Source organism: Pyxicephalus adspersus, chromosome 6, assembly GCF_032062135.1.
Source record: "Pyxicephalus adspersus chromosome 6, UCB_Pads_2.0, whole genome shotgun sequence".
Taxonomy (NCBI): domain Eukaryota; kingdom Metazoa; phylum Chordata; class Amphibia; order Anura; family Pyxicephalidae; genus Pyxicephalus; species Pyxicephalus adspersus.
The window spans coordinates 16,091,129-16,113,209 of NC_092863.1; the positions used below are offsets into that span (position 1 = coordinate 16,091,129).

The window sequence follows — 22,081 nt, forward strand, 5'->3', positions numbered from 1 at the left end:
TTTGTTTATTGGTTCTTCAAGATGGAATACTTAAAAGGGGCCGGTGCATTTTTTTGTTAATGAGTACACCAACAACAGCGTCATACCTGAAACTTTCGGGGACTAGACCCTTAAATTGTAGACTACCATAAATTAAATACCTGTTCTGCACCATATCATTGGGCAACATATAAACAAGGGTTGAAGTGGTCATAGTTTATTTTTGGTGTTGGAAAATGTGTAATCTGACCCCTGGAATAAAAAGGTTGGACAAGTATGGTTGGAATTCAGAATTCAAAGTTTTTCTTTAGAAATGAATTAGGGAAAGTCCACCCTAACAACAAAGAGAAGGCTGGGGTCTTCTGCTCTTAGGCAAGACTCATTTAAAACCATGTACGCCCCTGTTTACCCTTCTCCACAGGCAGTGAAACTCGCCCATGGTGCAAGTATGAGAAATATTCATGCTGCAGAGTATTTCGCTATGTCTATCACTTCTGTTTGGTTACACATTGACAGACTCTTGTGTGTTATTATAGAGAGGTTTCGCAGTTCCATTTGAATCTGGGCCTCCTCCCTTTTACTAACTGGCTCATGGCATGTGAGACACACCTGGGTGAGTAGAGGCAGCTCCCTGCCTTCCGGGCCTGAGCGTGTGCTGACGAAGCAACACTAGGGTGAATGTAACACAAAACTCTTTTCTTTCCCTTAGTTGTAGCTTGATCTGTGCTGAATTCTCAAAAAGCAAGCAAAAGTTGTGTCTCTACCCCATCCACCTACATTCCTGCATGGCTATCAAAATTGTATTTAACTGTAAAGTATTATTGATTCATTTTAAATGCAAAGAAAAAGGTGAAGATGTTGCCCTCTGCTTGGTTTCATTTGCTAAGGTTAAATGTGATTAGTTGCAATACACAACACACCATTTGTATTACTATGCTTGTGCCTTGTGTTTTATTGGAGTCCATTATAGGTGATCAGAAGAGATCTGCATAGTGTTTCTAAACCCTAACTCTTCCAACATGACAAATCAAGGAACTATGGATCTACATTATATATAATCATCAAGGCTTTTTGGCTTTATGATTGTAATTTAGGCTCCTAATAATAAGCAGAGGTAGATTCACTACAGACATGAGCTTGGTTGGTATGGTGGACTTTTGGGGTGTATCATGGGGGATTTGCAACCCTTACCTTTTCCGTATGGTTCCCCTAATATAAATCAATGGCAATGGCCTTTGTTTGAGACCAGTGATTGTTATTCTTTTCATGCATTTTTATATCAGGAGTAAATTATGCAGCATGCCTATAGCCATGTCACTTACTGCTGATATGAATAACCCGATCCCATATCTTTGTGAAGCAAGGCTATATTTTTATTCATTAGAAGGTTATATGTTGAAGCTTTTAAGCAGAAAGAGAAAGTCAAACGCACTGACATCAATACCCAGCTCTGTATTTTGTCAAACCCGGCCTGCAGCTGCATACCCACAAATCAACAGTCAATTACGGAGAGGTTATATGTCATAATGTTGGATGAACAAACTGCATTTGCTTGTGACTAGTGGTGCTAAAGTATTTGTGCCTTACTCATCCTCTTATATCACTGCAGGTCCACCTAATGGGGTCTTTGCCATACCTATAGATTTTATGTACACACAATACACCCCACATATAGGCCATGTAATCTCAGTCTAGTCTTAAGGTAAGGTGTTAGAAAAATGTTGTATGATTGACATGTAATCTGCTGATTTGCATAAAGCAGACATTTTTGTGATAGTTCTGCTTTGCTATGCTGTGGGTTGTCAATCAATGAAGAGTCATTTTAAGTTTAAAAAAAAAGCTGTTTAAGTCTAGTTACAAATGGCCAAAAAAAATCTGATTTTGTGCACACCATCCAATAATCAGGCTGTTTATGATCTCTCAAAAGTTGATAATGAGCATTTTAGACAGATTACCAAGCATTTGTAAATGTATTTGTAAAAACATAGGCAGATTTGTTGTCTATACTGTCAGTTATTTACTTGTATGTGTCTGTTATAATACACCTTTCTTTCCTCTAAATGTTGCTCTGCATCATTACTCCGGATCCACAATACCATGTCTTGAGCAGTCACCATGGTAGCTTTATGGGCTCCGCTCTCTGCACCATGTCCGGGTGCCCAATCTGAGTGAAAGCTTATCAGCTCCAGTTCTTTCTTCCGATCTAATCTGACAAGGAAAGAACCAGGCTGAGCAGCACAGACCAGACTGCAGAGAACCGGGTGGCCTCCTCCCATGGATTCAATCCTGGAGTAACACTAGTAACATCCAAGGCACCACCCTGCAGTATTGCTGTGATAGAGACAGGCAACTAGGCTTAAACTTGGCATCAGTAAAAAAAAAAAAAAAAATGGCCATTTTATTACTTGTTGTTATGAGTGGCACCGGTGCCTTGACATGATCAGGGTGTAAATGAGATATAAATGCCAAGTGTGTAGGGGGTGTTATGCAGTCTATTTGGGTTGTAAGTGGCATTGAAGTGTTAAAACAGCAGGAATGGCATAGGCCACCCAGGGCAAAGGAACAAGTAGAGTGCAATGATCTCATCAGAAGCTTCATGGTTTACAAGAGGGCTGCACTAATGGCCTTAAATGTGGCAGGGAGGGGAGTTTTATTACATGTTGGTGTGTGTGTTTATAAGGGAAACAAAGACATGCAAGGAAAGTGGTGTGTTATAGTCATTGCTGGGCTCTGGGTAATACCTCTCAGGCAGGGATAACAAATGAAATTGTGTGACCATGCCCACAATTTAGCTGCATCCACAAATTCCCGAAAAAGTGCTTATCAATGGTCCTGGGCACTAAATTGCAGGATACGCCCGGAGAAAAAAAAACTTTATATTCATGGAAGGTCTTAATTTGCATGCAACAAGATGTAGGATGGCTGCCTGGGTGTCCTGCAGCATTGTAATTAGAAGAAAGATCTGATGGGAACGTTACAGAGTCTAGTCTGCTGTTATAAGCCTATTCTCAACTGTACCTTCTAGTGACAAGTATGCTTTAAGACAATTCTTCTCTGGCCACAGCCAATAATTATGAAGAACATGAGAGAACTTGTAACAGACTCAATGAAGGTCATTCATTATATAAAGTTTTTATTTAATGTCAGATTACATAATAAATGGAGACATTGCTGGTGAAATTACAGTGTCTGAAGAACTGCTAAAGAATTACACATGATAGATGCTAAACCTCAGCCTCTGGTCTCTAGAGAAACAGATTTCTTTGTTATGTTAACTAGCAAAACGGTGCCTAGCTTGGCAAACAGCCACTACTATTGGAGTGAAAAATTGGCAAAAGTTGCAGACCAGATGTACACAGCAAAAGGAGCAAAATGAAAAGGTTGATCCACTGTGTAATGTTTGATAGAAGGATCCCATATAATCCAAATCTGGAACTAAAATCAATCCAGGAATCTACCCCTCTTGATCATAATTCAAAAAGACTAGGCTCGCTGTTTTTTTTCAGGTATTACATTTTAAAGTAAATGATACCAGAGAATGTTGATCCAGGGACTATCTGATGTGCATATAGGTTTGTATTTAGAATTTGCAAGTTTTCTAGTATTTCTTTCCCTGTGGTTGAACCCCATGGACTTTTTTTTAACCTATGTATCTCTCTCTTTTTCTTTCTTACTTTATCATTAATCATGTACACATTTCCAGGATGGCTCTGAACATGATTGGTGGCTGTGAGATGTTTTACATCAAGCTTCTGTGTGTGTGCAGGAAATCAATGGGCATGTCTGGGAATACCAAAACCTAGGGTTCCCCAGATTACATGACTGACAGAAATGATTGTGCAGTAATGAATTGATGGAATACTAAATTATGACGCATGTAGCCTGCAGATCCAGCCTACATCTCAAGGTTTGTTTTTCTTGCACCAAGATTCCTAGCCATGGGTCAGATGCAAAGGGGCAGATCAATGGTTAGGTAGAAAAGCTAAAGGGCCAGAATTAAGAATGCCAGTCCCATGCGTTCTTTCACACATGGTCATCGAAGGCCAGAAGACAAGTCATGCAAGGTGGACGTAGCAGAGACTAGAATTACAATGCATTAGTCACCAGGTCAGTGGTCACCAGGATAATGCAGAAAATAGGTTGTTATTCTGCACACTGGTACTATGATTTCTCAGTACAGATGCTGCTTCTACAAATAAAACTTTACAACTATAATTGTCTATGGTCTTATTACTAAACTTTGGGAGTTTTAGCCGTGACTGGAATGTACCTTCAAGACCAGCCTTGTGGTCTCCAGTACAAGCATCTCGCATGGGGTTGTCATATCAGATATTAATATATTATTCACTGCTGAAATATTTAACACGCTGATGAGTTTTTATAGGTATATAAAATGAGTCTGGTCAGGGTGGGGATAGGGCTGAGGTGCTGGTGACATAAGTGAGGCGAACCTCCCCTGACTTACGAGGTTATGGAAAATCTGTTGGAGAAGATGATGAGGACATATTCTAAACGAACAGGTAGAAAAGTTATGTGAGAGTTATTGTCTGGTATTATGAGGAGTTGTCCTCAGTTCAATAACTGGATAAGTCAGAACATGTAATTCTACTACTGATTCTCACATATGTGCTGAGATTAGCAAAGTTGAAACATGTATTTAGGAACTCTTACCTGCCAAAAGTTTAGGAAAGAGATTCACATGCTCTTGTGATAAAGTCACCACGCTGTTGTGTAGCATTAGAATAGATCAGGGCTAGGGCAAGGCAGATGCAGGGGAGGCTCCGGCTTCGGGTGCTGGGACGGTGAAGAACATCTTAAGCAGAGACCACCCTTGTCTCTTTATTGCCCAAGGCCTGGCTGCTCAGTCTTTCATATTTTATGCAGAAATACCCTCTCACAGTAACCTGTGGAGACCCAGTATCTACAAACCAACCAACTTTTAGAGGTGGAGAGGAAGGACATTTTGAGTAAGTAATGTAGTATGGAGGTAAAAGACACACCCCTGCAGACCATTAAAAATATGCAAAAGCTGCTTGGTAAACCATCAACTGCTTTATTTCACAACTACTTTTCCTTTATATTAGCGTTTCAAAATAAAAAGTGAAACAATATGGTTTAATGCAAAATAGTTTTTTAAGTTAAAAAACAACATTTTTTTGGGTGGATGTACTTATCCACACAAAAAGAAGGGCGAAAAAGCAGAAGTTGGACTAAGTTGTCACCCTTCAAGTCCAAGTCGAGTCCCAAGTCATTGACAGCAAGTCCCAAGTCAAGTCTCAAGTCACCAAGAATTCTTCCAAGTCGAGTCCTAAGTCAAGTCACTTCAATGTTCCCCATTTGTCCCCATATAGAAACAGAGCTCTGATCCTGTTCTTGAGCACAGGATCGCATTCTATGTCCACAGCTTTCTCCTCTGACAGCTGAAAAGGGAAGGGAGGAAGGCAGTGAGGAGGAAGGAAGTGGCATGTTACAGAAAACTCATTGCCTTCCTCCCCACCTTTCTTGCATTCTAAGTTTTCTCCCCTGACAGCTGAAGGGGGGGAGGAAGGCTGTGTAACAGAAGCCTCACTGCCTTCCTCCCTTCCTCCTTCAGCTGTCAGCAGAGAAAGCAAGTAACAAGTTGAGTTGCAAGTCGCTGGGAAAAGCCCCAGAGTCGAGTTGCAAGTCAATGATTAGGTGACTTAAGTCGGACTTGAGTCCAAGTTGCACGGCTCCAGTTTTTATCCTCTGCGAAAAAGGGGCTTGATTCTGAAATAAGTACCATCCCAACAAAAAGATTGCATAAAAATGTGAGGAACTAAAGCCTTTTTTTTACACAATTACTTCATTTCAAGGTCTCAAAAGTAATTGGACAATAGACTCAAAGCCTATTTCATGGGCTGGTGTGCGCAATTTCTTTGTTATGTCATTATCAATTAAGCAGATAAAAGGTCTGGAGTTGATTTGAGGGGGGGGGGGGGGCTTGTTCTCCATGCAGGTGAAACAAGCCATCCTTAAGCTAAAAACCAGAAAAAACCCATCCGAGAAATTGCTACAATATTAGGAGTGGCAAAATCTACAGCTTGGTACATCATGAGAAAGAAACAAAGCACTGGTGGACTCAGCAATGCCAAAAGACCTGGACGTCAACGGAAGGCAACAGTGGTGGATGATGGCAGAATCATTTCCATGGTGAGAAGAAACCCCTTCACATCAGCCAACCAAGTGACCAACACTCTCCAGGAAGTAGGCGTATCGATATCCAAGTCTACCATAAAGAGAAGACTGCATGAAAGTAAATACAGAGGGTGCACTGCAAGGTGCAAGCCAGCTATAAGCCTCAAGAATAGAAAGGCTAGATTAGACTTTGCTCAAAAACATCTAAAAAAGCCAGCACAGTTCTGGAAAATCATTCTTTGAATGAAACCAAGATCAACCTTTACCAGGATGATGGCAAGAAAAAAGTATGGAGAAGGCGTGGAACAGCTCATGATCCAAAGCATAGCACATCATCTGTAAAACATGGCGGAGGCAGTGTGATGGCTTGGACGTGCATGGCTGCCATGGCACTGGGACACTAGTGTTTATCCATGATGTGACACAGGACAGAAGCAGCCGAATGAATTCTGAGGTGTTCAGAGACATACTGTCTGCTCAAATCCAGCTAAATGCAGTCACATTGATTGGGAGGCGTTTCATAATACAGATGGACAATGACCCAAAACATACAGCTAAAGCAACCCAGTTTATTAAAGCAAAGAAGTGGAATATTCTTGAATGGCCAAGTCAGTCACCTGATCTGAACCCAATTGAGCATGCATTTCACTTGTTGAAGACTAAACTTCGGACAGAAAGGCCCACAAACAAACAGCAACTGAAAGCCGCTGCAGTAAAGGCCTAATTAAAAGCTTTTTAATTAGTCCAATTACTTTTGAGCACCTGAAATGAAGTGATTGTGTAAAAAAAGATTTTAGTTCCTCACATTTTTATGCAATCTTTTTGTTCAACCCACTGAATTAAAGCTGAAAGTCTGCAGTTTAACTGCATCTGAGTTGTTTCATTTAAAATTAATTGTGGTAATGTACAGAACCAAAATTGGAAAAAAAGTTGTTTCTGTCCAAATATTTATGGACCTAACTATATCTGGCAATCCCTTGTAAAAATAGGGATACTTAATTTTTCAATAATTGCAATATATATTCAAGTGGGGCAACTGCAGCAAAGTTACCCGTTTGTCCTGAGCAATTATCCTTTGGTGAAAAGGGTCAATTAGGTTTTTCTTGTGTTATTGTGCTCACACCTCCAACTATAAAGAGCGCAATCTTGTTCTATAAAGAGGTTAGGGGGCAGAAAGGGGGCTGGGAATGATTTGAACGCTCTACAGACAATACTGTTCCTCACTATGGAGAGGGGATATTGGGCAACAAGTGAGAAGTACCCCACTGCACCCTCCCTAATAATAAACAAATGTGATCCTTAGCCGCCGGTCATTTAATAATCTGGCAAGTCAGATCACTAAATGATGACAAGGAACAGCTGTACTAACCTTAGATTTCCAGTCTAGACGATAATGAATGATCATCTTAGGCAAAGAAAATCTAGTGTCTGTACAACGTTTAACCCTCTTGGATTTGCAAACAGTCTGCAAATCCTGCTGTGGGGTTGGCTGCTCCTAGAGATTTTGCAGCAGTTTGCTGTGCACCCGGGAGCTACTAACCATGCAATTTTGGACCGCAAGTCTAAATTTGTTTTATTAGGATTCAGCCAGAGTACAAAAGACTATTCCCTACGAACATGTTGCTCTCTGTTTAAAAGCAGCGGTGTCTACACAGAAGGCTGATTCATTTTCTGCTCAAGCAAAGCCAAAGCTCTCCAATCAGCAGTGAGGATTAGGTTTGGTTGATTCCAGGGCTATAGAACTGACTCAGTAGGCCAGATCTCTGCAGGGGAACCACTGCTTCCATGCAGAGAACAATGGTCTACCTCTACAGCATCTAGCAGGAGATAGGTTTTACTATATCGTACAGCTATGTCTGTACATGCAAATGTGCAAATCCCAGCATACTTAGCTAGTGTGGAAAGAGTCCACCTTGGCATCTTTGTCTTGCCAGAGGACCTTGTTAAGAACGGAGTAAGAACTACACAGGAAACATTTTGTACATCACTTCTACTACAGTACGCTGTGGTTTTAAGAACTAATGTGTTGTTGTGGCTTAAATGCACTTTTAAATGTGTAGAAATATCAATCTGATATTTATTATAAACACAACTGCACATAATGTGAGCAAGCCTAATATTTCACTGCTTCAATCACAATATATCTGCCCAGAACGGCAATTTAGAAGCAGATGTTTGCCATATAATTTACCGCAGAGGCATTCTGGCCTTTTAAAAAGAAATTGATGCGAGCTTAATGTAAAGGTCATATGATTTTCCCAGAATCCCTTGCACATTGGTACCCAATTCTGTAGCCAAGCTACTCTTAACCCCCTCCAGTTGTTTTATCTATAGCTGGCTTGGTGCTACCCTGAGGGAAATCATTTCCGTCTTACTTGATTTATCCATTTACACTGAAATGTAATTACAGTTCTGTCCTGTAATGGACACACGGCTCTGTATTCAATTATATACGGCTGTACAAATCATTGCTTTTTTTTTGTTTTTAATTCTCATTTTCAGTATGGTTGGCTTACACCTTCCATACAATATTTGTATGAAAATTTTTTCCTTACAAGTTTGTAATGCGTCCTTAGATTATTTGGAACAAAAGCTAAAAAGGACACTGCCAATGGAAAGCTGCAGGCGAGCCTGATGCTACCACGGGCATCACTTCAGATGAGCATTTCACGGTTTGCAGGGCATCACCTATCCAAAGGCAAGCCATGCCATTCCAAAAGCATAGATAAAACTTTAGTAAATTCTCTCTTTTGACCCTTTTTGGTTTTGAAAGTGTTTTGTTATATCTGTTCAATAAGTACCTGTTGATCCTTGCAGGATCCCACTGAGCTTCTAACTTCTTGTACATAATACCATACTGAAATCTGTACAAAACACCTCCTTCATTTGTAGGAAAGGCCCTGATTACAGTATTAAAATAATTGCAAAAGAACTTATACGTACAGCTCTTGGTCTGCAAAAAGTACTGAAGTCATCCTTGGTCATACATGGCTGGATCAGACTACTAAGCATTTCTGTTTCTCTGATCAGCAACAAATTCAGATGATTCTGAAGCATATAGTTTTTACCTCCTGTTCTGTATATTGGTATCATGCAGCAATTGCACGGTTATTTAATATCCATGGTGTTATCCGATAGCTTGAGAAGCTAGAGCTGACTAGTGCATTGCACCCAGCAGATGAGGACCAAATTAATCTTCACAAATAAAAAAGAAAAGTCTGCAGCTATATTCATTGTAATTCTCAATCTCAAACTTCAGGTTTCTGATGTGCAAGGCAAGCATTATGATTAAGGTCTAAGGCAGCAGTCGGTAACTTTTGGTGGTCTATGACTCTGGCCTGTGCGCCCCCCAGCAGGGTCCTTCTCCTGACTCATGTCCCCTGCATGGATACAACCCATCCAATCTCCCATCGCAGGCTCAGACCTGCTTGCTAAACATCCTGGGGGGACAATAGCGGAGCACAACTTTTTTTGCGTCCACAGCCCTGCACCTCTTTCCCCCCCCAAGATGTTTAGCAAGCAGGTCTGAGCCCGCGATGGGAGAGTGGCCGGGTTCCGGCATCATGACGTCACTCTAAGGGGTAGTTTCTTCCTCTTTAAGTGACAAACAACTCCCCACGCATGCGTGGTCCAGATTCCATGGATTTAGTGGTCTGTGAGGTCCAAAATGTTGGCAATAGTAGGATGCATAGTTAGTTTTGCATATGGGCTGGTGTGTCTGCTGTGTGTGCCACAAATGATACTCTATGGCTAATAAGGTGCATCTTCCCACCCCAAAGGAACATGGTGCATTAATTTGGCCCTTGACAGTTTTTATTCCTAGTTAGCTCTATCTGCAAACGTTTGCCAACCTAAGCACCCTTGGGACTGGGTAACCACTTTCAGCCAAGGAACATGGATGGCTGCTCAGTAATACACCGTATGCCTTAATCAAGACAAGAGCTGAGGGAACACTTTATGTTCTAGGTAAATGCATACATTTACTCCTAATAATCAATAATAATTGTAGGTCATGGCATTTTGAAAAAATATGCACACTGCATTTTTGTGTATCTACATACATACAGCATTATAATTGAATTCAATTAAATGGATAGTGGAAAACCTCTGTTCTGAATCTTTCTCCTTTGCTTTGCATAATGCATGAATAAGGAAAATGCATGTTTCAAATACACATAAAACACGAATAAGTACTATCACATGATAATAGCCTATTGGCACATATGTAAAGGTCTAAAAGCATCTTTAAAGCAAAACTAAATTTACTTTAAAAAAAATTAACACCAGGCAGGTCCCTATTTGCAGAAATGACAGTAAAATAACTGCCTGATTACAATTTTTTTTTAAATGCACTCACCTGTCCTTGTTTCGTTGTGGGTGCCACTTCTGTCCTTTTCCAAACATCCAATCTTTGGTCATCTTGATTGGCATAGGATGACATAGTTCATTCAGTCCTGGCAGCTCCAGGGGAGAAAAGACAGGCAGGTAAGTATGTTTCTTTGCAGAAGAGATGATGCATGTCCAAAATTTAGCATAACTGCAAATGTCCCATGAACTGAATCGCTAAATGACTGGATGCCATTGACTGACTTTTAATTAATTGACTGATTAATTTATTTAAAGTTTTTAAACAGCAGGGTGTCTCCTGCTCTTTCTCCCCGGCTTGGCTTCTGTATGTAGAGCAATCATTTGATTTTAAATCATTTGAATCATTTCATTTCATTTAAAAATCTCACTTACTGCATCTATAAAGAGATCCATTGTTACTCCAGGTCAGGGCTCCATCACATTTACCCCTCCACTCTCCTTTATAACATAGGCGAGTGGTGTTTTGTAGTCTACAGAGATAGCTGGGAACAATGTGACTGATTAGAAAGCTGCACAGAAAAAGAGCCCTGGAAGTTATCAGCTCACAAGATTTCTACATGGTTCAATTTAGCAAATGGGACAGATCATCCAAATGTCCTCTTCAAATTCAGTCCTCTGATTTTAGGTACTAAATTTAGATTTTCTGGTTTTCTAATTTTATGGACAAATTTATTTTATAGAGCTTGTCATAGCACAAAGCTAATGAATCTTAAACACTAATTATAATTGTTTTCTACATCCACAGAAATATTGTACCAGTTGACCTGCATAATTATACTTATAATCAGGGAAGGTGGCTGGTGTTCACAGATTGGTCCCCCCCCCCTACTATGAATAGATTAGCAAGTGACTTTTAAAATTCAAAACTACTTTATTTTAAAGTCCTGCCAAAAACCTAAGTTATGACTTGCAAATGATAGTCACAATTGCAACTAAGCCCCACCTCTGAGGATCCCTGCACTTATCCAGATATTTTATTATCATTACCTTGCATTTTTATAATGTAGACATATCAGTGCTTTACAAAGTTCACAGTCACGACACCAGTCAGTAAGGTATGTTAGGTAATTGTTGTGTGTAAGGAAGTTGCCTGAGATAACATTATTGCTTGTGGTTAGTTGTGGCTGCCTGGTCTGCACTGTTTTATGTCTATAGAGAATGGTAATGGGATGGAGGTTACAAGTGAACAGAGTGCATTGGGTGCTGGATGTGCCAGGTAGTACGGAGTGGTAGCTAAGATGGGATTGTGGCAAAAGAATGGGACCATTGCTTGTAATAAAACCCAGGACCTTCGAGCTTTGCTGCTGGCATCAGATTTTTTTAATTAATTTATTCTTCAGCCTTTATTAACTGTCTCCTACAAACTACATGCTTCTGAAGATCCTGAAAATGATAATAGGCAATAAACACATTGTACTTTGACACTAAAACCTATGTCTACACATACTGATTAAAGTAAATTGCTTTCACCTAGTGTGGATTTGTATAATTCAAGCAGAAACTGCTGTAGCAACACAGCACACTTGATAAATTACATTTATGGGCAATATATTTATCCAGACCTAATATAGATATAATATCATGCACAACAATTACTTAAATTGAAAAAGGAAGCTAATGGTAGAAGATCTCTTCTTCTTCTAGTTGTGGCCATAAGGAGGCCCTCTACAGATATTGTGGAGTTTCAATTGAGACCTCTGCAACCACTGGTGTTTGGTACTTGAAATACAAGGAAAACTATAACACTAGTTTTATAAAAACACAATTAGTCAAAAACAATTGAAAAATATATTCAACATGATCCTATTGGTGTCACTTACTGTAGTCAGACACAGTGCATTTTAAGAAGAAGGTCAGCTTTGGTAGACCCTTTGCTACCTTTAGAAGAAATATACAAAAAATACATCCAAAATATATCCACCTTATTCATATGGTCTAGAATACAGATCCACTTTATTAACTCCTGTATTCTAAATATATGACTCTGCTAAAACTGGAAGAATGACTAAGTTTTCACCAACCCGAAACATATTTATTTGGCAAAGTATCAGGTGATCCTTGTCTTGGTCTTAGTCTCATACTGGGATGTGCCAAGTGTTCATGAGAACGTCTGGATAAGCAGACCTGCCTAGACAGGCCACAAATCCCAGAAAGGTTTCACGTCCTGCACGCCTTTGGGTGGAAAGTCTCTTTTGCACTGTGCAATATTCCAAAACAATACACGCTCAAATCCTCCACAACTGGCCATTATCATCTCTGTCACTAGTAACAAAACAACATCTGTTTTCCTTGTTGTGTTAATCTGAGTATTATCTTCAAAGAATGACATCCACATATGAGTAACCTGTTTGTAAGGTGTGTGAGTTTTACAAAATTTACATGCAGGCTAATGTATGGAAATAGGAAACTAGAATAGTAGAGGAATGAATCCTGTAAAATCAAAAGACAGGGAACAAATATCAAATCACTGGGGATCTACTTTTCTAATCCCTAAGTAAATGAAAATGGACTGTTCATACTAGGTAAAAAAAAAAAAACAAGACAGGCAAGTCACTTAGGGTGCTATCTATTGAAAGAGACACCAATATGGCACATACAACAGCCTATAAACCAAAAGCTATTTGTCTAACATAGCCATTCCCAACCTTTTTACCTCTAAGGAACTCTAGAAATATTTTTCAAGTCTCCTGACAAATTTTCAGTGGGTCTGTGGAATAAATGCAGCTTTACACATAGCTAAAAACAGCTTTGGGGTCATGCTACTGACTCTGCCATTGGCCACAAAATGTTGAAGTCACCTCACCATCCCATGGGAGGTCAGCCAACCAAAGCTCAAGGAACCTCCTATGCACTTGGGGGCTAACAACAAGCATGCTTCATTCATGCTTCACTGTCTAGGGGTAATACATTTGGTCAAGTCAGAAATGGAAAAGAATCAGGGGGTTCTGGTAGATCATAAACATAATACCAGCATGCAATGCCAAGCTGCAATATCTAAAGCTAACAAAGTACTTTCTTGTATTATTTTTTCTTGTATTATTGTATTATTTGTAGTATTCAGATGGCATCTGAAGGAAGGTTTCAAGCATTTGTCTTTGAAAGATCCTGTGTCTTTGGGTGCTGCTTATGGCCCCTTGCGGTCAGTTGTCCATTTAAACAACTTCCTATCAATCGCAATAGACAAATGGCAACGCAGTTGTTGGCAGACAAACACAGGGGTTCCTGAGGCCTGAAAGTTATTTCAAGGGTTCATTAATGTCAAAAAGCTTGAGAAAGGCTGATTCCACCAAGGTGGAAGGTACCAGAAGTATATGCATCTGGCAAATGCCTCATTCTACATTTTGAGCAAGGCTAGATTGGACACAGCACTAGACATGACAAAGACTTTGGAAAAGGCATTTCTATAGTAAAAGTAAGGCTAGGTACACACGTGCAATATTAATCGTTAGAAAACAAACGATTAACGACCAATCAACGATTATGAACGATCGTATAGTGCACGATTCTGTACATGCTGTAACAATACGTTAAATGTAATCCACCAATAATGTACACATACTAGATACGATCGTTTGAACGATCCATGAAGTGACATGTACAGAAGAATGTTTACCGCAGAACAATTCACGATCACTGAACAACTGTACACACAATAGATAGCGAACGAACGTCACTCAATCAGATCTGCTGGGATGGTTGTTCGTTTCCAGCGGCATTGCTCGTTCATTAGTGCCATTGGCCAGTAGTTGTGCACTTTTTTTGTTAACTATTATCAGACGAACGGTCTTTGGTCATCGGTTTACAATGATAATTATTGCACGTGTGTACGAATCCTAAAGCTACGTACACACGTCCAATGGTTCTTGCCCGATAATTGGCTCAGGGACGATATCCGACGAGAATCTGGCGTGTGTTCAGCACCCGTCATCCATCGTCCGAATGACCGTCCTAGCGCAAGGGAAAGGCAAGGGAAGGGGGAAAGCGCAGTGCTGCTTCGTCGTTCTCCCCCTTCCCTCTCCATAGAGCAGAACGGTGCTGTATGTACAGTACTTGTTCATGCATCATGCAGCCCTTATTAGTTGGAAAGGATCATGAAAGATCCTTTCCAACGACAATAATTGCACGTGTGTATGCAGCTTAAGACAAGATGATTTGGTGTTTACTCCTGTCAACAGATGTGTACAGTTTGGAAAGAGAAAACTTGATACCAGGCATAGGTCAAAGGGTCATGAAGATAAGGAGAACAGCAGATAACATAGACCCAGGAATGCTTCTAGGTTGTCCATTGTAGCTGTGGTTGGAGAGGAAGGGAGACGGATATAAAGATGGTCACACACACATTGATAGGTTTGTTAAGTCAATTATTCAATGATCAAAATAAATAAAAATCAGACACTGCAAGGCTACCCACACGTGCAATAATTGTCGTTGGAAAGGATATTTCACAACTGCACAATGCATGAACAAGCGCTATACATACAGCACCGTTCTGCTCTATGGAGAGGGGAGGGGGAGAACCAAGGAGCGGCTCCCCGATGCACTCTCTCCCCTTCTCTTGCATTACGATTGTTCATAGTCCATCGTCCGTGGATCTGCCAGGACAGTCATTCGGATGATGGACGACGAGCACTGTACACACACAAGATTGCACATGTGCATGTAACATGTGTGTGTTGCATTGTTCAATATTTAAATAGGAGATGAATATCTTCTTTGTGATCCCAAATTGATTATGAAATTGATATGGATACATCCTCCAAGTACTCCTTGCACTGCAACACACTTGTCTGGCTTCCTGTGCTACTTCTCCTTCCCCCTCTTTATAATAAAATAGACATACATATACAGCAAAAAAAGCTTTTGTAATATTTGTTCTTTCTTTACAGGCTGTCATCATCTGAACAAAACTGTTCTTTTTACAGCACAGACAATATATCTAGACAATCTTTCTAGAGTTCATCAGTGAAGGGCAACAAATTATTGCTCATAGAGGTCCACTGAGACATCTTCTGAGATAGTTTTTAAGCTATTCCCTAACAATGAACAATAAAGCAGGCAAAGCCACTTCGGAGAATGTCATTAACATAGCAGTCCTTTGGGTCCAGGACTTACCCACTGGGCATACCAAGTAAATTAGGAACTGCTGTGCCAGTCTGTCAATCTTTACTGAATCAAACTACAAAATGCCTAAAGGTGGCATAAATTAAAAGGAATTATTAATAGATTATTACACCAGACATATTATGTATTAAATTATTTTTAAAAAAGTTTTTATAGCATGCTTTCGATAATGCTGTCGAATAAAGGATTGAACTTTATAGTGAAACAATATTTTGCCTACCATAGATGTGTTATCTGCTGGAAACAATGAGGTTTCGGTGCAGATTCTTTTATCTCTTACGTTGTATAATCACACAATGATGGAACACAGCTGGAGACACCAGCCAAGAAGTGGGTCAGTATATAGCCAATTCAATATTTAATGCAGTCCCTATCTTATTAGTGGGAACATGTAGCAGTGATGGCTGATGGAATTACATATCTTTGAAGTGGATCTAGCATCATATAGATTGTTCATTCATGCATACTAAGGTGCCAGTGTAATACTTAAAGACACCTATTACCTCTCAAATAATTACAGTATTCCCACACAATTGGCCTAATTTAGTAAAGCATCTCCAAATCTGGAGAGGACAAATTATATTAGAACTTGGGTGATCCAGCAAACCTGTAATGGATTTCCTATCTTCTTCCAACTTGGAAAGCTTAATTCAGGCCCAATGCTATTATTTACTCTTCAATAAAATGGGGTTGGTCCCATTCCATGATGACCACCAACTAATAAAAATGCTTATTACCAATGAGCTTATCACATAGCACCATAAGTATCGACATGCTAACTTTACCTGCACACTTATGGATGATGGGTTTGTAAGTAAGTGAAAGGTGAGAAAAGACTTTTTGTAGTTTTTTCATTCCGTAATATTCAACCCCCAACTCTACATTTTGACTTCACCCCTTGTGTTCCAAGCTCCACTCAGTCCTAGCCAGTACCAAAGGGTCCTGTGTCCTTTATCAAGGGCTGCTATCGGGCAACAGACAAGGGGTACTTTTAATCAAAAGAGCAAGACTTGCTCTACAATACTGAAAATGTTGCTTAGAAAGTTTACTCACTAAGGGACCCAGAAATTTCTGATGGTGGCCCTGACTTTATTTAATTTACATTATGGAGAGTGCCTTCATATGTAGCTGGTTACGCCCACTGCAGTTCTAACTGCACAATCTCTGTTCAATCCACTTTATTAAAACTGTGTTTGGGTCTACCAAAACAACTCATTAGATTTATACCTAGTCTGGCTGACCCTGCAGTACATAGATTTTGGTATACCTAAAGAACATTCAAATAATAAAGTAGATGGTCATTTTAGGAGTTTTGTAGAACATGAAATTCCAAGGTTGTTGTTGGCATAAATTCAATTATAAATGGTGTACAAATTCTATTATAGGACAATTAATAATATACCTCTTAAAAAACGGTATTAATCCCAAATTAGTTGGTATGTTGTACATAGGCTTCCCCTAAACTAACTCTAATGCAGACGTGTCTTTAGTAGAGACATTGGACTGTAAGCTCCAACTAAAATGATAGATTCAGTGTCCTCTCTAAAGAATGAATGCTACATAAATGAGGTAATGTATGGCAATCACTGAATAAGAAAAGGCTTCGCTCTTCTCAGTTCTGCTGAATCTTATCTATGTGCAGTGCCATCAGTTCCTTGTCAATTCCCCTTTGGCTCTGCATGGGAGAAGGGTTGTAAAGTGAGTAATTCTGCCCCTGGCTTCCTGTACAGTGATTGGAAATCCATTAATAACATTGGAAATACAATGACCTTGAGGGTCTTTTAGTCTAACACTGAGCTAATCAGATGAAATCAATTAGCAGCTAGCCCCTGCTGGGAGCATTTTACTGATGTCTGTGAACATTGCTTTGGGCTACCGAATACCCAGCAAAGGAGGGATCAGCCAACACTGTACCGAACCTTACTTTAAAGGTTGTCAGTCCATTATATGTATAAAGTCAAGTGGGTTTGGGTATAATATTGCACTATGCACTGTGTAGAGGAGGGCACTGATTGAACGTCCTAGTTTGAGTCAAAAAAGTTCTGGTATTTTATTAGGCTTTTAACTAAATTGGTGTATGATGGTGGTAGACATTGGCAGCTAGACAAGGATCAAATACGTATATGGGAACTGTCTTACCTGCCACAGGTTTGGTTAAGACCCCAAGCCTGATGATTGGACAAAGAAGTCACAGTATACTGACTACTATAGGGCAGCCTTCTGCTCTCCCCTTGAGTTCAGTAACAAAGATGGGAACTGTTCTACCTGCCAAGTGCATTGGAATACTGTTCAGCCAATTTGGCATGCTAGGCACTCAAGGCAGAGAGCACAACTCTCACAAATTCCTCAACAACCCCTCTTAAAATGACCTTGTATTTCACTCTATCCATCTTACCCTAGTCCTAAAAAGTGTCCCATACCATGTGGATGAAAATAATCCTCAAAGCATCACCATACCACCATGCTTTCCTGTACAAATGGTGTTTTTAGGGTTACGGGCAATGTTGGCTTTCTGCCCCAACTGGCGTTCTAAACTCAGGTAGGTATAGACATTCCATAAATCTCACTTTATCATCATTGATCACTGTTCTATTGTATAGAAAAACTGCTCAAGCAACAAGAGATGATAAGTGGGAAGTGCCTCATGGTGGAGATAACAAGAGACATTGGAGTCATGATCCAGTCATCCAACATGGCGGATCTCTCAGCAATGTACATAGACACCTGTACAGATGCTGAATGTTTACCTGAGATGATCACACATAAGAAAATATTTAGATTTTAGTCTAATTTTAATTTTTAGTATAATTTCACTTTGGTCTTCTCCCATTTGCCTTTAGAAACCCCAAGTGGGATCTTAGTGTTCTCCCCATGCCCTTTTAGCCGGGCACACCACCCAGCACTTTTCAGCTACCACCCGGCTGTTTTTGGGTGGTTACTGATGAGTTGGGTTACAATTCAGGGGCTTCCACCGGCCGACGATTTCTTCCCACCCAGCTTAAAAAAATTTCTGGCTTGGGCACTGGATCTGATATGTTTTTTTTTAGCAATGTTTTCTATGAAACCTTTTTCTGGAATGTCCAAGTTATAGTTGTCCTTGGGCAAGTTCTCCTATCTCAGCTATTCATCCCTATCGGGGTATAGTGATAACATTTGTGCCAATTTTGCAGTCGCCCTGGGGCTCCCTAAACTACAGAGGTTCATTTTAAGCAAATGTAGATTCATATGAGAGCTAGGACCCTTCCTATTGTCATGTAGTCCTTTTTATTATCATTAAAGAGTATTAAAATAGTGCTGTACATTAAATATGAGTGGTAAATGACAGACAGATACAGTTACACAGGAGAGGACCCTCCCCCGAAGAGCTTACAATCTAAAACTTGGATGGTAGTATCTCTCTATACACAGTGAATTATTTGGCCAATTGTTTATGCAAAGCCAAAAACTTGTTTTCTACGTTTTGAATGAAACAGGAATGGGTTTGAACTCACCTTTTTAATGATACATTAGAAGGATTTATTTCTGGTCTTGCTAAATAGGAAGTGAAGGAAAATCTGAAACAGGGACATGAAAGTCTGATGGAGTCCTTGTGCTGGCATTACATTGGCGGACTCCTCTTCTGGATCCTGAGAGGACCCTACACCTGGACAGCCATTAAAAAATGACCAGATCACCTAGGAGTTATGTAGACACCCAAACAACCTATAAACAGAATCAATAGAAGACTAAGAATGAGAGCTTTATGTGACTGTAGCTTTGAACCATCAACATCCATTGGCTTTAGCTTGAGTCGGCACCATCAGTTTGAGACCTTTATTCAGATCACTCGGAATTTACTGACAGGTGTATCAGACCTGCAGTTGACCTCCTAACCTGCTTTAGGTAGGTTTCGCATAATTATAGATTATCAACACAGACCCTAAAAATGGCATTTAGAGATCAGTTGGAACTGCCATCCTCAACCAGAGATCCCTAGTACCCCTCGGAAGATTGCTAGGGGTTCCTCAAATTATGGATGATTGATCTCCCATTTGATTAGGCTTTCAAAGTTCTGATGCCAACACAACTTGGTAGAGCCAGCTGCATGACTCTTATTGAGTTTCTCAAACTTTTTACCATGGGGGACCGTTGAAATACCTTTCAGGTCATCAGGAATAAAATTCCTATATCCAGAGCTCACAGTATATTACTGTGGTGGTCAGTATATTGCTGGCCAGTGGGAATAATGTCACCCTTACAGGTAGCCATAAAGATTACTGGTGTCAGCGGTAAATGACCTGAGAGTTCCAAATTGCTCATTGAGGGTCATTCAGCCTCACCAGGTGGACCAGGGTCCTTTTTCCCCCCAATGACCCCCAATAAATTGCAATTTGAAGGAGTTTCCCCCCAAGACATTTAATTATTTTAAAGGTTCCTCAGGGGTAAGAAGGTTGAACAAAGTTAAAGAAAGGATTTGCCCAGTTTATTATTCACGCCTATTTAATTTTAAATCAGAAAAGCAACGGGGACGCGTGAAAACCCTCATAGTACATCTTGGCCTACGTATGTTCCTAACAACTTTGTATGGAAGGTTAATAGGAGTCACATCAAAGTACGAGCTGATGCGTTTTACACCTAGTGACGCCTTGGCATGCACCTTAAAGCAATTTTTAAATATATTTCTATTTGTTTTTATTGAAAACACATGAGCAAAAATGCTCATGTGTAGAGACAACCATGTGTTGTGGTATCATATAGGGGGAAATAGGGGGGCAGGAAGTGGCTATAACAAGGCTACTATCACAAATAATAATAATATACAGGTCCTATAACGGGGGGGGGCATTGGGGTGGGGCGGGTCCCAGTCTCGGTGTCACTCTCGGTGTCTGGCACTCGGTGACTCAAATTCTCTCATTACTCACCTGGCCAGGTGAAGCCCATTTCGTCATTCCAGGGCGGCGGTGCCTCACCAGAAATTCCCTTATTGGCTGAACTTCATTTGACTGAACTCTCCACCAGCCAATCGTCTTTCTTCGTATGAACTTGTACCCAATTCTCAGTCAAGCCCGTAAGCAAAGCTGTAAAGCAAATTGACTGGCCAATCAACTGGCACGGGGCAGGGACGCAGTAAAAAGAGGCCGGGTGATTGATTTTTGTAGCGACCAATAGAGGAAGAAAGAGGCGGGACGGTGAGTAGAAGGGGCGGCTCCTTATTGGTCGGGTGGGGGTGTCGCTGTCAGCAGGTCGGGCTGGGTGTTAGTTGTCGGAGTGAGTCCAGAGCGTAGTCACAGGACACCGACGCCTCTTCCAGCGACTGGCACCGCGGGGTAAGAGGAGCTGAGCTGCTTGTTCTATGAGGGTCCCGTGCCCTCTGTGCCTCCATATACCTCCATGTACCAGGTGGCCGCACTAGGCACTGGCTTTAGGCTGCGCTGCTCGCAGGGGCAGCATTGGCATTGTTTCCTCGTTCTGCCTATTGTTACTCAGTCACAGAATATCTGATAATAGGAGCTAAAACAGCTTGTTGTGTGGTGAGCTTCCCGGTACAGATCGGTGCTCTGATAATGGCCATACACCACAGCTGGGGCAATCAGATCGCTGGCAGATTGTATAGCAATGTCTGCAGATTGCATGGGGTCACCTTCCTAATGGAGAATAATGGTGACAACTGCAAGGGGGGGGGGCATACTGATGTAGGTAAAGATACTGGGGGGGGGGGTTATCCTGCTGAAGATTTTTTGAGGACATCTAGATATGTTGGCTTTCATCCTGCTGTATGTTTTGGGGGTTCATCCTGAAAAGTTGGCATCCCACCTGCTGTAGGTAGATGTATTGGGGGGCCATCCAGATAATTTGGGGGTCATTCTGCTGTATTTGTTTGACTTTGGGGGGTCCTCATCCTCCTGACGGTATATATATGTTTGGGGGTCATCTAGATATGTTTGTTTTATACTGTTGTATGTATTGGGGGGTCATCCTGAAAAGTTGGAGTCCCACCTGATGTAGGTAGATATATTGGGGGGCCATCTAGATAATTTAGGGGTTATTCTGCTGTAGGTATTTGATTGGGGGTCTCATCCTCCTGTGGGTATATATGTCTGGGGGTCATCTAGATATGTTGGGGTTCATACTGTTGTATGTGTTAGGGCGATCATCTGAAATGTGAGGGTTCCACCTGCTGTAGATAGATGTGTTGGGGGGGGGGGGGTAGGTATTAGTTGGGGAGGGGTATCCTTCTTTAGGTATATATGTTTGAAAGGGCAATCTATTTTGGAGGGGTTATCATAGTGGTGAGGTATATGTTGGGGGGTCATCTGAATATGTTGGTGTTGTATGTATGCATTGGGAGGGGGGTCATGGTCATGTGAAATGTGGGGGTTTATGCTGCTGTAGGTAGATATTCGGTTATCCTATCGTTTGGGGGGTCATCTTGCTGTAGGTAGATGTTAGAATATATGTTTGGGGGGGTCATCTTGCT

General features: G+C 40.8%; 1 protein-coding gene and 1 long non-coding RNA gene across 2 annotated transcripts in view; one reads left to right on the plus strand and one right to left on the minus strand.

The window, feature by feature from the left end:
• The window catches only part of LOC140333231 (uncharacterized), a 34,700-nt gene extending 13,991 nt beyond the window's left edge, over positions 1–20,709 (minus strand). Inside the window, exons 1-2 of the long non-coding RNA XR_011921305.1 lie at positions 20,526–20,709; positions 10,493–10,596 (exon numbers count right to left, since the gene is read on the minus strand). This is a non-coding gene — a long non-coding RNA (uncharacterized lncRNA). The remainder of the gene's footprint in view (positions 1–10,492; positions 10,597–20,525) is intronic.
• A 130-nt stretch (positions 20,710–20,839) lies between these two features.
• JUP (junction plakoglobin) overlaps positions 20,840–22,081 on the plus strand; it is a 50,969-nt gene continuing 49,727 nt past the window's right edge. The window contains exon 1 of the mRNA XM_072414758.1: positions 20,840–20,930. The gene's annotated coding sequence lies outside the window, so the exon portion shown is untranslated. The remainder of the gene's footprint in view (positions 20,931–22,081) is intronic.